The 15,166-nt window shown below is 43.5% G+C and overlaps 1 protein-coding gene and 1 long non-coding RNA gene across 11 annotated transcripts in view; one reads left to right on the plus strand and one right to left on the minus strand.

Annotated features, from left to right (window-relative positions):
- LOC129543164 (uncharacterized) overlaps positions 1 to 4,856 on the minus strand; it is a 54,523-nt gene extending 49,667 nt beyond the window's left edge. For both annotated transcript variants that reach the window (XR_008683256.2, XR_016036086.1), the window contains exon 1: positions 4,679 to 4,856. This is a non-coding gene — a long non-coding RNA (uncharacterized LOC129543164). The remainder of the gene's footprint in view (positions 1 to 4,678) is intronic.
- Positions 4,857 to 4,993: 137 nt separating this feature from the next.
- ZNF76 (zinc finger protein 76) overlaps positions 4,994 to 15,166 on the plus strand; it is a 28,228-nt gene continuing 18,055 nt past the window's right edge. For 8 of the 9 annotated variants that reach the window (XM_055406106.2, XM_055406110.2, XM_055406111.2 and 5 more), the window contains exon 1: positions 4,994 to 5,132. The gene's annotated coding sequence lies outside the window, so the exon portion shown is untranslated. Of the gene's footprint in view, positions 5,247 to 15,166 lie in introns of all 9 variants that reach the window. The other variant, XM_055406107.2, reaches the window with a different exon arrangement.

Below are 15,166 nucleotides of genomic sequence, written 5' to 3' on the forward strand. Positions count from 1 at the left end.
TTACTGGTGAATTCTTCTCTCACCACAGCGTGTCAGCCTGGATTTTTATTTCTCTTTCTCAGCTCTATAGTTCTTCTGGAAAAGGTCAGTTTTCATTCCAATCCCTAAGAAGGGCAATGCCAAAGAATGCTCAAGCTACCACACAATTGTACTCATCTCACACGCTAGCAAAATAATGCTCAAAATTCTCCAAGTCAGGCTTCAACAATATGTGAACTGTGAACTTTCAGACGTTCAAGCTAGTTTTAGAAAGAGGAACCAGAGATCAAATTGCCAACATCTGCTGGATCATCGAAAAAGCACAAGAGTTCCAGAAAAACATCTATTTCTGCTTTATTTACTATGCCAAAGCCTTTGACTGTGTGGATCACAATAAACTGTGGAAAATTCTGAAAGAGATGGGAATACCAGACCACCTGACCTGCCTCCTGAGAAATCTGTATGCAGGTCAGGAAGCAACAGTTAGAACTGGACATGGAACAACAGACTGGTTTCAAATAGGAAAAGGAGTACGTCAAGGCTGTATATCGTCACCCTGCTTATTTAACTTATATGCAGAGTACATCATGAGAAACACTGGAATGGAGGAAGCACGAGCTGGAATCAAGATTGCTGGGAGAAATATCAATAACCTCAGATAAGCAGATGATACCACCCTTATGGCAGAAAACAAAGAACTAAAGAGCCTCTTGATGAAAGTGAAAGAGGAGAGTGAAAAAGTTGGCTTAAAGCTAAACATTCAGAAAACTAAGATCATGGCATCTGGTCCCATCACTTCATGGCAAATAGATGGGAAACAGTGGAAACAGTGGCTGACTTTATTTTTCTGGGCTTCAAAATCACAGTAGATGGTGACTGTAGCCATGAAATTAAAAGATGCTTACTCCTTGGAAGGAAAGTTATGACCAACCTAGACAGCGTATTAAAAGCAGAGACATTACTTTGCCAACAAAGGTCCGTCTAGTCAAGGCTATGGTTTTTCCAGTGGTCATGTATGGATGTGAGAGTTGGACTATAAAGAAAGCTGAGCACCGAAGAATTGATGCTTTTGAACTGTGGTGTTGGAGAAGACTCTTGAGAGTCCCTTGGGTGGCAAGGAGATCCAACCAGTCCATCCTAAAGGAGATCAGTCCTGGGTGTTCATTGGAAGGACTGATGCTGAAGCTGAAACTCCAATACTTTGGCCACCTGATGTGAAGAGCTGACTCTTTTGAAAAGACCCTGATGCTGGGAAAGATTGAGGGCAGGAGGAGAAGGGGATGACAGAGGATAAGATGATTGGATGTCATCACCGACTCAAAGGACATGGGTTTGGGTGGACTCCAGGAGTTGGTGATGGACAGGGAGGACTGGAGTGCTGCGGTTCATGGGGTCACAAAGAGTCGGACAGGACTGAGCGACTGAACTGAACTGAGTAAATCTCAGGTAATGTCTGTTTCATAAGCCTGAAGTTCGCTGTAAGATGAAACTCAGTATCAAGAATTTGAAACAAATTAACTTGTGGAAGGAATGTAAAGAAAATATTGGTTGGCTTGGCCAGAGCATTGTTAGCATGTTGAAATGTAATAAAAATTTTTGATGTGCTGTTTCAATTTTCAGCAGTGAATAAATGTATTTATAGAGGATCTTAATAAAATTGAGACTTAAACACCTTTAAAAAAAAAGAATTTTATCCAAAAAATTGTATTGACAAAGAAATATGAAAATCAGTATCTGATTAACTAGCTGCCTGAGTGAAAAGATGACATAATTATTTTGATAAGACTGAAATCAATACTCAAATGACTAACAAATCCTTTTGCAAGATCTGTGGTTTCCAATTCTTTTAATTAAATAAAAAATCTAATAAAATTAAAGGAGGAGTCTATTTGGTAATGTGACACTTCTGAGGAATTGTGATTGTTGGCATGTAATTTAGAAGTAGTTCAAAGGCTTTGCTGCTGCTAAGTCACTTCAGTCATGTCCGACTCTGTGTGACCCCATAGACGGAAGCCCACCAGGCTCCCCCGTCCCTGGGATTCTCCAGGCAAGAACACTGGAGTGGGTTGCCATTTCCTTCAAAGGCTTTAGGGATATCATTTTAACAGTCTCTTCCTTTCCCAATGTGAACATTCCTCAACATTTATGTCTATAAAAATAAAAAACAGGTAGAGAATTGTTGGGCTTCCCTGGTGGCACAGCACTAAGGAATCCACTTGCCAATGCAGGGGACCCAAGAGATATGAGTTCAATCCCTGGGTCAGGATGATTCCCTGGAGTAGAAAATGGCAATCTACTACAGTATTCTTGCCTGGAAAATTCCATGGGCAGAGGAGCCTAGCAGGCTATAGTCCATTGGTTCTCAAAGAGTTGGACATGACTGAGCACACACAGAGAACTGTTATTGCACTTTATCTCCCTCCACCATTAGGTAATATTATTCCAGGAACTCCTGAACTAATTGAGGAGAAACACCATATTTCTCATTAAGAGACACATTTTTAATAAAAATTGTACTTTTTTCAGTTTCACAAGTTATAAAAATGTGTAATACATTTATGTTTCTTAAAAAATTGTGTACTAACAATTTGATTCACAAGAGACTTTACAACAAAGCCTATGTCATAAGCAACAAACTTAAATATACACTCAATTTTGTTGCAAAGAAGGTAACAGTGATCAATAAAAGACTTTAAAGCATACAAATATACTAATCAGGATAAATTTCTAGGAGAAGTGAATTAGGAGTTCAACAAGAAAAGGAACCATATAAAGTTTAAATAAATTGTAAATAAAGGGAACCATCTAAAATTTCTGTTAAAGAAGAACTTGTTCATATATTATTAAATGGATGCTGGTGAGCATCAAATATTTAGGGTATTTGGAGTCCACTAGATACATTTAAGAATGATATAATGGTTTTAGTTTAAAACATCAAAATTTGCAGTAAGTCAGAAATTATATCCTCTACAAGTATTTATATGATGGAAAATTTAGGTGTCAACTTAGGAATGAACAAGGAGATACATAGTTGTTTAAAATTCTTTTAGAGTCCATTTTAAAAAATGTCTGAAGACCACCAGCCTATAGGGTATATTGTGGAGATGGGGTTCAAAGGTCGAACAGAAGCTGCTAGAAATGATCTTCGATACTGCATTCCAAATTATATCCCTCCCCAGTTCTCCTGAGTTCCTGAAATTACCCATCATCAGAATACTAATACTTCAAATTCAGGCACTGGTTTCCCACAGTTTTTGTTGTGTAAGAGGAGAGGTGATTACCAAACAGATTAGGATCTGCAAGGAATATGAGAAAGGATAGATGTATTTTTTATTATGGAAAAAGGTGGTGGGGGTACAAATTAGGACACCGGAGTATTAGTCTCTGCTCTATGTCTATCCAGAAGTTTATGCTACAGGACAAGCTACTATATTCTCTATCTAGGTATTAATAAAGTAACTTGTTAAACTTCCACCAAAAAGGAACAGGGAGGGGGCACCTTAAAGGTCAGGCTGCTTATTTCTGTACCAGGAGGTATAGAAAGGATTGGGGCTTCCCAGGTGGTGCTGGTGGTAAAGAATCTGCATGCCAGTGCAGGAGATAAGAGATGGGTGTTCGATCCCCGGAAGGGAAAATCCCCTGGAGGAGGCCACAGCCACCAAATCCAGTACTCTTGCCTGGAGAATCCCATGGACAGAGGAGCCTGGCTCCTCTGTCCCCCATAGGGTCGCAGAGAGTCGAATACGAGTGAAGCAACTTAGCACACAGCACATAGAAAGGATTAATTATTAACCACAAGAATAGGCCATCAATTTCACTCACTGCCCCCTAAGCTGAGAACTTGATGGGAACTATAGCCCCAGATCCACCTCTGGAACTGCGGTGCCCAAACTAGGAAGATACGGAACAGAGAATGTCTAAAACTGCAAGGGAGGCTTTGTGGTTAAGCTTTGTATAGACAAGGGAGGAAAGCAGTCACCCATGCCTCCTATGGCATCTTTAGCTACCACAGACCCCAAACACAGTACTTTGTAAACGTTTCTAGTTTATTGGAATACTCCCTTCAAAAAAATTTTTTTAAGTTAAATTATTTTTGGGGGGAGGGGAGAGAGGAGACGAAAGAAAGGAGTTAAAGTCTAAAAGGACAGAGAGGGTAAAGCTTCTCACCTCATTCCTCCAGTCACCCAATTCCTCTTCTAAGAGGCAACCTTTACCAGTTCCTCATCTAACTTCTCTTTTATTTATTTTTACCAAAAGCTCACTCTCTTTTACTTTGTCTGAAAATCCTCCAATCACAGTCCCTCCTGGTGAGAGGGGGAAACCGTAAAAGGACCTGGCTTTGTTCACCCCGAAACGAACCTACGAGGGTCAGTAGTAGCCGGTTTGGAGGCTGGGGGTGGGACTGACGGGGGAATGAGAGTGAGAGAACCCGAGAGGACCGTCAGGGCGCACTCGTAAACAGGCGAGTCCCTCACGGCTCCTCGACGTCGTCCTTTTCAATAAGGTGCTCGTAATACCTGCAGTTGCTTCCTTCAGGGGGTGGGTCGAAGATCGCAGGCAGTGCGTGCGGACTGCGCACAGCAAAGCGCCTCAGGACCCTAAAGGCGCAGGAGGCCGCCTGGCGGCTCTGAGCCCTGAGGGGAGGCACGGCTTCCCTCGCAATCTGCCCCTCCGGCCCTCCCCGGCACCAGGAGCGCACCTTCTCGCCCGCAGGCGGCCGACGAGACGGCGCAGAGCCCGCGGGGCCTCGGACTCCTCCCCGCGCCCGCCTCAGGCCTCAGGTGACCGAATCCCCTCTTCAGGAACAGGTGGCGGCTCCTCATTGCTATAGAGACGACCCGGCTCGCGAGCCGCGCCCAGGCCCTGACCGGGGCGTCGTGACGTCATCACGCCCTCCCCGGGCTCCCAGGCCGGCGGGCGGTGCGTCACCCGGGTCGGGGGGCGGGGCGGGGTTCGGAGGGGCACCGTTCGAGACCCCGGCCGCCCGGGCTCCGGCGGCCCGGGAACCGGGATACGTGAGACGGCGGCCGCCGCGCCTCGGGGTGCGGGGTGGAGCCTGCCCTGTACTTTCTATACGGGTTCCGGGGCCCGGTGGAGGCCCGCCGAGAGGAGAGGAGAAGTGCGGCGGCCCTGGAACCTGGATATCGCGCGAGGCAAGCGGCTCGCGGGCGGGCGGGCTATGGCGCAGGCGGGTTGCGGGGCCGGCGCTGGTGGCGGGGCCCGGTGCTTGGCGGTCTGTCGGCGGAGTCGCCCTCGGGGGCTGTCAGGTTGGTGGCTGCGGGAAGAGTGGGTCCACCGTGCCCAGGTGGGAGGCCGGGCTGGCGCAGGGTCCCGGGAAGGTCCCGAGCCTGGTGTGCCCACCCTCTGGCCCTGTAGCTCGGGGGCCGGACGGCTGGTCGGCGGCCTGGCCCTCCCGCACCTCGGGTCCCGGCCCCCCTCCCTGCCCCCCAGTTCCGCCCTGCGACTCCTGCCCCGTGACTCCCACACCCCACCGTGTGACTGCGCCCGCCCCCAACTCTGACCCCACACACACTGACCCTAAGACCTCACCAGATAATCCTCACTTCTTACTCATTGACTCTGCCAATCCAGGAACTTCCCCACCGCGAGCCCACCAACACAGTGACTCCCCCAGCTCTGAACCAGTGACTGACGACCCGACATCCCCACATCCGCTCAAAGTTCTACCCTGTATTCCCCCGCACACACAAACTTGGTGACTCCCCTCAAACCTTTTCTGGTTAACTCCTAAACTCAGCCGTCTAAAATAGTTTCTCAGTCATCTTCTAGGTAACCCTCAATATCTGATAATCCATTCTTTACCCTGTAACTTCATGATCCTCGTTCCATGTTCCCCCTCCGTGCAAAAGTCATCTCCACTGACGTCCCTGTCTGCACTTCAGCCCCCCAGTGTCAACCAGCACATGACTTAAGTGCCCTAGCACAGAGCTGGTGCCCAGGAAATTATAGAGATGAATATGAAGTAGATGTAGTTGGAGGCATCAGAGAATCTGGATTGAGTATGTGGTCCCAGATTCAAGTCCTAGCTCTGCCACTAGAAGTCCTCTCCTCTCTCTGGACCTCAGTTTCTCATCTCTATTATGATAAGGTTGGGTTAAATGACCTCAGTTTCCTTCCAGCTGTGGAGTTCCACAATTCTCAATCAAGATAATATTTGTTTGCAATCGTTTTTGTATTCCTAGCTAGAAGTTTACTGTTGTAACCTCACCCCAGGGTCCACTCACTTCTTAACCTTATTCCTTCACTCCTGTGACTCCCTACACAATAGGCTGTACCCATTTCCCTTGATCAAGCCTCATCAGTTAACATGTCTGCAAAGCAGGATAAGAGTGCTTCAGCTTGGGGTATTGATGTGATTAGAGACCTGCTCTGGTTTGACTCTGACCCTTAAGCTATGGTGCCTTGGGCATATCTTTTAGCTTCACTTGTCACCTCTCCTCCTGGAGGATGATAGTAGTGCTTGAGGTAATGTATTCAAGCACTTGGCACCAAGCTAAGGGAGCCCTTAAGTATATGCTGAGAAGCTCTTACAGGTCTTAACTCCATCCTGGGTGCTAGGGAGTCAGCAGATAATGAATGCAGGGCCCACACTTTGCATTATCTTTGTACCCCTAAGCTCTTGGAATCCCTGTTCTCTTTTGTCTCCTATGGCCTCCTCACTTCTTTGGCTCTTGACTCTGCTATTTCCTTAATGAAGATTAGCACTTAGTGCTGAGCACCTACTGTGTACCACGCTTTGTATGTGTGAATTAAGTTTTCCCTTCACAAACCCAAGATGTGATTCTTCCTATATCTACCACTATTTCCCATATTTTGTTTGTTTGGGTTTTAAACAAATTAGTTTTAAACAAGTGACGAACCTGAAACTTACACAGATGAGTAGCAGAGCTGTCATCTGAACCCACGATCTTCAAAACTCTTTTGATCCATAGCTTCTCTTGCTCCTAAACCTACCTGGGTTTCCAGGTTACCCTCAGCCCCTTGTTCCCTATTTTCTAATATTTTCTAAGCCCAACATCAACACTTGCTATGACCTCCAAGGTTTTTATTAATATTAACCGTTGCCACATGGCTTGGTGTCTTCCTCAACCCATTATTCATAACTTCTGACCCCACGTGTCCTGAGACCCCTGCACCTTAGTACCTCTCTTTATCCTTTGTCCAAATATCCTCTCACCCCATGAGTCCTTGGAACTCCTGCTTATCCTAAGGTGTCTCCCATCTCACTGGCACTTTACCCCAAATCCTCTCATCCTCAGTCTTCTTACTCCCAGGAAATCATATAAATAAGAGATTTCCAATCTGAGTGTTCCAGCTGTCTCCCTTCTGCCATCCATAGCTACATCCTATTACCCAAAACCTTTATCTAGTGACCACTTCACCCAGCTTCAGTGAAGTGACCCCCTTCCATTCCAGTGGGAACCCATCCTTCATAATCTGTACACCCTCCCATTCAAAGGTCCCTCCTTGTCACACGCTCTTCAGTATCTTGTGAGATCCTGCCTCTCATGATTCTTGGATCACGCGGCATCTTTCTCACTTCCATCAGTGATCTTTTCAAACCAGAATCGTCCTTTTCCTTATCCCTGTTCCTGTGCCCCATCCATTCCACAGTGCCTGTTTCCTACCCTACTCTTTTTCTCTCATGCATCCTCACCTCATAAATCTTGGTAACATTGATTATGATGTAAACCTTTCTTCCATCTTAATTCTGCCCTTCTTCCACTCTCCTGTGCATCTAATTCCAGGGGCATATGAATGACCATGCACTTTCTCCTTCCTACACAACCTGGCCAACCAAACCTCATCGGTTTGTCCAAAGAGCTGCACTCTTCTGATAATGGATCACTAAGATCACAGTCCTTTAGGTAGCCGGGAGAGAGTTCTTGGAAGTCCTTCTGAATCCATCTAGCCATGTCTCCTTGACACAGTCTCTTCTGTTTATGAAGCTGCTTGCAGTATATGCTCTCAAAGAGTAGAACACTTTGAGTGTCGGCCCTGAGGTAGCCCCATTGTTTTCCAAACCCTGGGAGGACTTTCCAGTTCTCTGCCACCAGAAGACTGGATGGTAAGACTGGATGGTAACATGTGACATGAAAGATCCACTTCCAAAAGTCCGTTCTGTGGGTCACTGAATTCTCTGATCCCATATAATATACGTATTGGCTGTAGAGCAATAAATTCAGCAGAAGGCAAAATTAGAGTTAAGGAAGAGGTAAATCTTGGGGTCTGAAAAATCTGTGGATTGATTTTTGAAAGGAACTTTCACCTTGGGTTTGTTCATCTCTCAGGCTACAGAATGTATTCTGCCTTGGATGTTAGTTATTACTACTACACTCTTCTCACCCAACACCCATCCTCCACCCGCCAACTGTGATTTCCTTAAGAACAGAGGCTGGGTTTTCTTATCTTCTGTCATCTTAATCGTGTCCCTCATATGTAGCAGGTAGTCAGTAAATACTTACTGGATTGAACAAGCTCATTCAGAAATTCTGCCTCAGATACAAACAAGTGAAAACAGCTCATGTCTACATCTATTTTGTAGCTACAAAACCCTTCTCCCCAAATCCCTCCAAATAATTGGCAAGTCCCTTGATTTAAACAGTCTGGAATTTAGATACTTCCGTTTTTAGTCATTGCTTTGGTGAGAGAATGGGTGTAAGTGCTTTTTTTTTTTTTAAACTGTATTTCTGGTAAGACTAGAGAAATTGGTTGACATAGTTGCTAAAATACCATGTTAACAAGACCAGAGTCTGTCATATGTAGATCAGTTCTCAAGAAAACAGCTTCATGGAATATTTAGTGGGGGTTGCAGAGACAGAGAATAGAACAAACCAAATTGACATAATGTTGGTAATTGTTGCTTTGGGTAATGTGGTCATGGAGTTCACTATAGTATTCTTTCTACTATTCTGCATGTTTGAAATCCATAAGAAAGAGTTTGAGAAAAAAGAGGACAGCTAGGTGAACACGTGCAAGTTTAGCACTGTTCCTTGAAAGACATCTCAAAGCAGATGAGTTGCCATTAAACTGAGTCAGTACTACTATCTAGTCCCAACCTATTTTTGACCTCTTCTGTTTACGAGGTATCAGGATGCCAAAGCCAAAAATTAGCACTATGTAGAATTGTACCATCCTGGCAACAAGCACCTGTTGCCCTGGTCCTGCCTTGCTTCCCAGCCCAGATGTGGTTTCTTGTAGTAAGGGACTGGGCTGGACCTAAGAAGAAGGAGAAGCTGTGCAGGGAGTGAGGGAGAGGTCAGAGCTCAACCAGGGTCTTCCCCTTCTGGCCTGAACCCTTTAGATTGCTGGGAGATTCTAAAGGTGAGGATGTTCATTCATTAATTTACTCATTCATTCATTCCACTAATGTTTGCTGAATATCTGCTAGAAGCCAGGTACTTTTGTAGTGCCTGGGGTTAGAGTAGTGAATAAAACAAAGCTCCAGGATTTAAGGAGCTCACCTGTTGGGATGAAGCAGAAGCATATGATAAACAAGTAAATATATATTGAGAAAATTAAGCAGAGAAGGAAGATGAAGAGTACCAGAAGTCAGGGTATTAAAATTTTATTAGGGTGATCAAGGAAGTTCTCACTGAAAGGGTAACATCTAAGCAAAGACCCAAAGGAAGTTAAGGGGTGAGCCAGGCATTTATCTGAGGGAAGTATATTCCCTCTGCTGTCAGAGAGCAAGTGCAAAGGCCCTGAGGCAAGAGTATGCTTCATATGTTCAAGAAACGTGAGGACACCAGTCATTATGGCTGCAGTAGGTTGAGAGAGGAGAAACATAGCAAGAGATGTGGGTGGGAGTAGATTTGTGGTAAATTGTATTAGGCCTTATAGGCCCCTGGATTTTTTGTGACTTGTGAATGAGGTGGGAGCCATTGGAGGGTTCGAGGCACATGAGTGACGTGATCTGACATAAAGGATCATTCTGGCTTCTGTGTTGAGAATAAGTTGTAGTGGGCAAGAGTGGAAGGAAGGAAACTGATTAGGAAACTACTGCTATAGTTCAGGCAAGAAAAGTGGGTAGCTTGGACCCAAAGTAAAAAGCCAAAGAGTGAGAAGTGCTTGAATTCTGGATATGTTTTGAAAGAGGAGCCAGTAGGATTTGCTGAAGGATTGGAAGTGGCATGCGAAAGAAATAGAGAAGTTGAGGATTGCTCCTTCATTTTTGGCCTGAGCAGTTTAACAGTGGAGTTCCCATTTACTGAAATGGGGGAGCCTGGAAGAAGGGCACATGGTGAGAAAGGGAGCTAAGGTATTCACTTTTGAATATGTCAAGTTTGAGATGTTTTGGGACATGGAAATATTGAGTAAGCAGCTAGATATACAACTCTCTTCGACTTGTTAGTGAATGTCTGCCCTTCTGGGAACTGAAAGAGCACTGTTACTGGGCCAGAGACAAAGGAGTAGAGTGGAAGAACACTGACGGCTCTGGTGTGAGACTCAGCTCTGCCCCCAGGTAGCCATGTGATCCTTTGGGACTTCTCTGGCAGTTCTGGCCTCTGTCTCTTCATCTGCAGAATGACTGCTTTAGACTAGAAATGAGCTGTCTTCTCAGCCCCTCCCGCTGTGAGAGCTGATGAAGCAGTGCTTAGAGCAAGCAAGATAATGTATCTGTATATCTGAGAGCATGTTGGAAACTGCTGAGCTCTACACAGGGTAATGTTATTGGTGCTGAGTCCTCCCTTCCTTCACTAAAGCAATACCCAGTGAATGCCTGCCATGTTCTGGGCTCTGGACACAGAGGATCCAATGACAGGGAGATATATCCGTGCCCTCATGGAACACTGCAGACGAGCCACCTGGTGTAGTAACTTCATTCCTGAGTGCGGAAGAAGTGGCTGGGGTCTGACGGTCTGGTGTGGTGTTGGCCAGGGAAATCTTGGTCTTGAACTGGGTCTCGGAGAAAACTTTGTGGCTGTCATAGATGAGGCAAGTGAGGAAAAAGTGGGCATCCTATCTGGGGCTGGAGAAAGAGCGGGGATGGTGGGATTCAGTTCCTTCCCTCTTTCATTACTTCACTCAGCATTTACTCTTCTGCCAGGAACTTCTTCTAGGGAATTTATGTCTCTGCGGTAGATGAAGGGTTTCAAAGCCAATCTCAGAAGTTTCAGTCAGATCTGATTCACAATAAGTGGAGCCGATTCAGGATTCAAATTTGAGCTAAAGAGCTCAGTTAGCTATGTGACCTAGGAGTGTTATTCATTTAGTATTTGTGGGCACATTCTTTGTAAGGTGCTGATTAAGCCGAAATGCTTGCTCTCTAAGAACCTGAATTATAAGCAGTTTAACAGTAAGTTCAGTAGGAGTGTGTTATTTTCATCCCCAAAGAGTTAAGTTTGAGGGAAAAATAATATAACTGGCAGAGTAATTCCCTTCACTGCATCTGGTTTAGATGTTTATGTTTCTATTTAAGGAGAGTCTCTGACCAACTAAACAAGAATATAAGATATAAGGACTTTTTGGTTAGGACAGGTTAGGACTCTGTGCTTCTGTTGCAGGGGGCACAGGTTCAATCCCTGGTCAGGGAACTAAGATCCTGCATTCTGTATACCTTGTGGCACAGTGAATAATAATATATTTTTAAAAAATACAAGATATAGCCCATCTTATTGAACAGGATCCCTGGAGAAGGGAGTGGCAACCCACTCCAGTATTCTTGCCTGGAGAATCCCATGGACAGAGGAGCCTGGCGGGCTATAGTCCATAGGGTCCCAAAGAATCGGACACGACTGAGGGACTAACACTTTCAACTTTCAATGAACAAGTCACTCAGAAAATGAGAGTGGGTATGTAACCAGGATCTTGTGCAAGTAGCTCTTGTTTTCTGTCCTGTCTTTTTCTGGGATGAATGTTAGGCCTCAGCACCTGAACCTTTTCTGGTGGGGGAGAGCCTGGAGCCCCTGCAGTGCCACAGCAGTGCACACTTGTGCCCACCTCTCCTGGCCTTGCCAGCATCCATGTTTGGATATTTCTTTCTTTTTTTTTTAATTAATAGACTATATCTTAGAGCAGTTTAAGATTTACAGAAAAACAGGAAGTACAGAGAGTTCCTGTGTATTTTTATGCACCCCCTACCCTAACCCTCCCAGTTACCCCCAGTTAGTATCTTACATTGATGGGGTGTATCTGCTACAATTGGTGAACCAACGTGGAGGCATTAATATTAATTAGGGCTATAGTTTACATTATGGTTCACTCTTTGTGTTGTACACTGGATTTTGACAGGTATACAATGTCAAGTATCCACCATTATAGACTTATGCAGAATAGTCTCACTACTCTGAAAACGTCTTATGCTCTGCCTATTCATCACTCCCCTCCTTCCCCTTCTCCTTTGACAACCACTGATCATTTCACTGTCTCTTTAAGTTTTTTCTTTTCCAGAATATCATTCATTAGAATGATACTGGAGAAGGAAATGGCAACCCACTCCAGTATTCTTGCCTGGAGAATCCCAGGGACGGGGGAGCCTGGTGGGCTACCGTCTATGGGGTCGCAGAGAGTCGGACATGACTGAAGTGACTTAGCAGCAGCAGCAGAATGATACTGTATGTAACCTTTTCAAATTGGCTTCTTTGACTTAGCAAAGTGCATTTTGAGGTTCCTCTATGTCTTTTCGTGACTTAATAACTTTTCTTTTTATTGCTGAATAATGTTCCATAGTATGAATGTATCACAGTTTGTTTATTGAAGGGTGTCTTGATTGCTTCCAGTTTGGGGCAATTATGAGTAAAGCTGCTCTGAATATCCATGTGCAGGTTTTTCTGTAGACATAAGTTTTCAACTCATTTGGGTAAATACCTAGGAATAAGATTTCTGGGTATTATTGTAAGAAGATGTTTAGCTTTGTAAGAACCTGCCAAACTGTCTTCCAGAGTACCATTTTGCTATGCCGTTTTGCATCCCCACCAGCATTTGGAGTTTTCAGTCTTTGAATTTTCAGCTCCTGTAGTCGGTGTGTAGTGGTATGTCATTGTTTATTGGCTGTGAATACTTTCACTTTGATTTTTGGTAATTCAATAAGTATCATATCATCATGATTATTCTTTCTTGTTCTTTAATTATTAATGATAATGAACCTTTTTTGTGTGTTGTTTACTTAATATTAGTGTTTTTTTGCTTGTGTGAATTCATATCGTAGCCTTATTTATCCAGGGGAAATTTGGTGTTATTCTTCGAGGTTTGTAAGTGTCTACATGTGGCTTTTTATCTGCCCAGTTTTTTTTATTGTGGTAAAATACACAGAACATAAAATTTGCCATCTTAACCATTTTTAAGTGTACAGTTCAGTTACATGTGTGGTTTTTTTTAAATTTTATTGGAGTATAGTTGATTTACAATGTTGTGTTAGTTTCTGCCGAACAACAAAGTGAATCAGTTATACATGTGCATATGTCCGCACTTTTTTAGATTCTTTTCCCACATAGGTCATTACAGATTATTTAGTTCCCTATGCTATACAATAGGTCCTTATTAGTTGTTTATAAATTACATGTGTTTTTAATATCATGCCTTATATATTATTTCTTTAATATTTCTCCCTAATGCTGAGGGTTTTTTTAAAGCCAACTCTTCTGACTTAGATTTTTTATGCTTCAAAGGGCCAAAACTACCTTCTCTTCCTGTTTGAGATCTGGATATTATTCCATTTTGATGAGCTGATAATATAAATTTAACGTTTTTGTCCCAGAGTGATGTTTTAAATGATATGATGTTTCCAAATAACTGTGATGATCCAGTCCCTTCTGAAACTGTCAAATAGCCCTTCTCAAGCACGTGGTGACCCCAAGCTGAATTCCAGTAACAATTCAAATGTAACCTCCTCATATCTGTATTAATTTGTTTGTTGATATAAAGTGATATCTTTGGAATCAGTTCAGTTCAGTTCCTTCCAAATTCCCTTTTTTTCTGGACTTTTCTTTTCATGGACTAAAGGTGAGTTTGAAACTAAGCCATGATTGCTCTGTTGAGTGTTTACAAACTGAGCTGTTAAATTCACTTAAACATTTGTCTGAAAATTAGGTTTTTAAGTTATCTGTTTTAGTTTAAATGAATGCCATTCTGCAGTAAAGGAGACTGTATTTTCATTGACTTTTTTGGAATTAAAAATAATCCATTTTCCCCAATTACTCCCTTTTCTGTGACTAATTCAAACCTGTAAAATTTCAGTAGCCAAATAGGAACCATACTAAAAAGTAGTTCGGGCTTTTAACATCAGTGTGCCTTTTGGAAAGAGATGTTTAGCTGGTGTCTTAAATGTGTTTCTGTTATTAATTTCCTGTTTTCTCTTTAGTTTTTGGAAACCCACAGAACCAAGCCTGTTTCGCTACGGGTTTTGTGTGTGCATTGGAGTCTTTTTCTATAATAACAAACACTGAATCATTTTACTACAGCCCTTCCAAGTCTGCTTCTCATTTGTTTGCCACTTGACTCCCTCAGTCTTTGTCCCTTCCGACCTAATGTCGCTTTGTCCTTTCTGAGAAGTTTTCTGAATTTCCACGTTAGTAATTATCTGAGTGAAAATTGTCATTTTTTCCCCAAAGTTGATCATTTCTCTGTTTCCAAGCGAACGTTTTCTTTTTTTCTTTTTTGGCTCCTCAGTACCCTCTGGGCTGACAGAGTCCAGAAACCCTTATTTTAAATGTACCCAGAATTCAGGTTTGCAGGAAATGATAGACTAGCAAACAGGTGCCTGCAGTCCAGGCAAAGCCCTGCTTAGGTGTGGATCAGATTAAATCTGAACCATGACATAGTGGAGAAGCACGTGGCTCCTCTTTCATTTCCCATCTGATATACCTCTTATTTTTCTGCTTTGAGGAGACAATTTAAGCCCATCTTTTTTCACAGAGAAAGATTCAATGTATCTCAAAAGTTTTTCTAAATGCTATCTTGCTGGTAACTATAACTTATGTTTACAAGAGGAAACACATGTATTTATTATGAAGTCATAGAGCTGTTTCCTGCACAGGAACCAACAATAGGTAAAGTTCATTTAAAAATGCAACAAACAGGAACTGGACTTGCTGCTAATTCTGGGTGTGTCAGTCTCCCTTTTCATCCCTACCTTTTGTCATGGCTCTTATTCCTCCCCCTAGACTAGCTCTCCATTCAGCTCAGGTCATTAGGGAGCTGGTAAAAATTACACCCTCCAAAGAGA

This window comes from Moschus berezovskii, chromosome 23 (assembly GCF_049115385.1).
Source record: "Moschus berezovskii isolate FMDL1 chromosome 23, NW_MosBer_1.0, whole genome shotgun sequence".
Taxonomy (NCBI): domain Eukaryota; kingdom Metazoa; phylum Chordata; class Mammalia; order Artiodactyla; family Moschidae; genus Moschus; species Moschus berezovskii.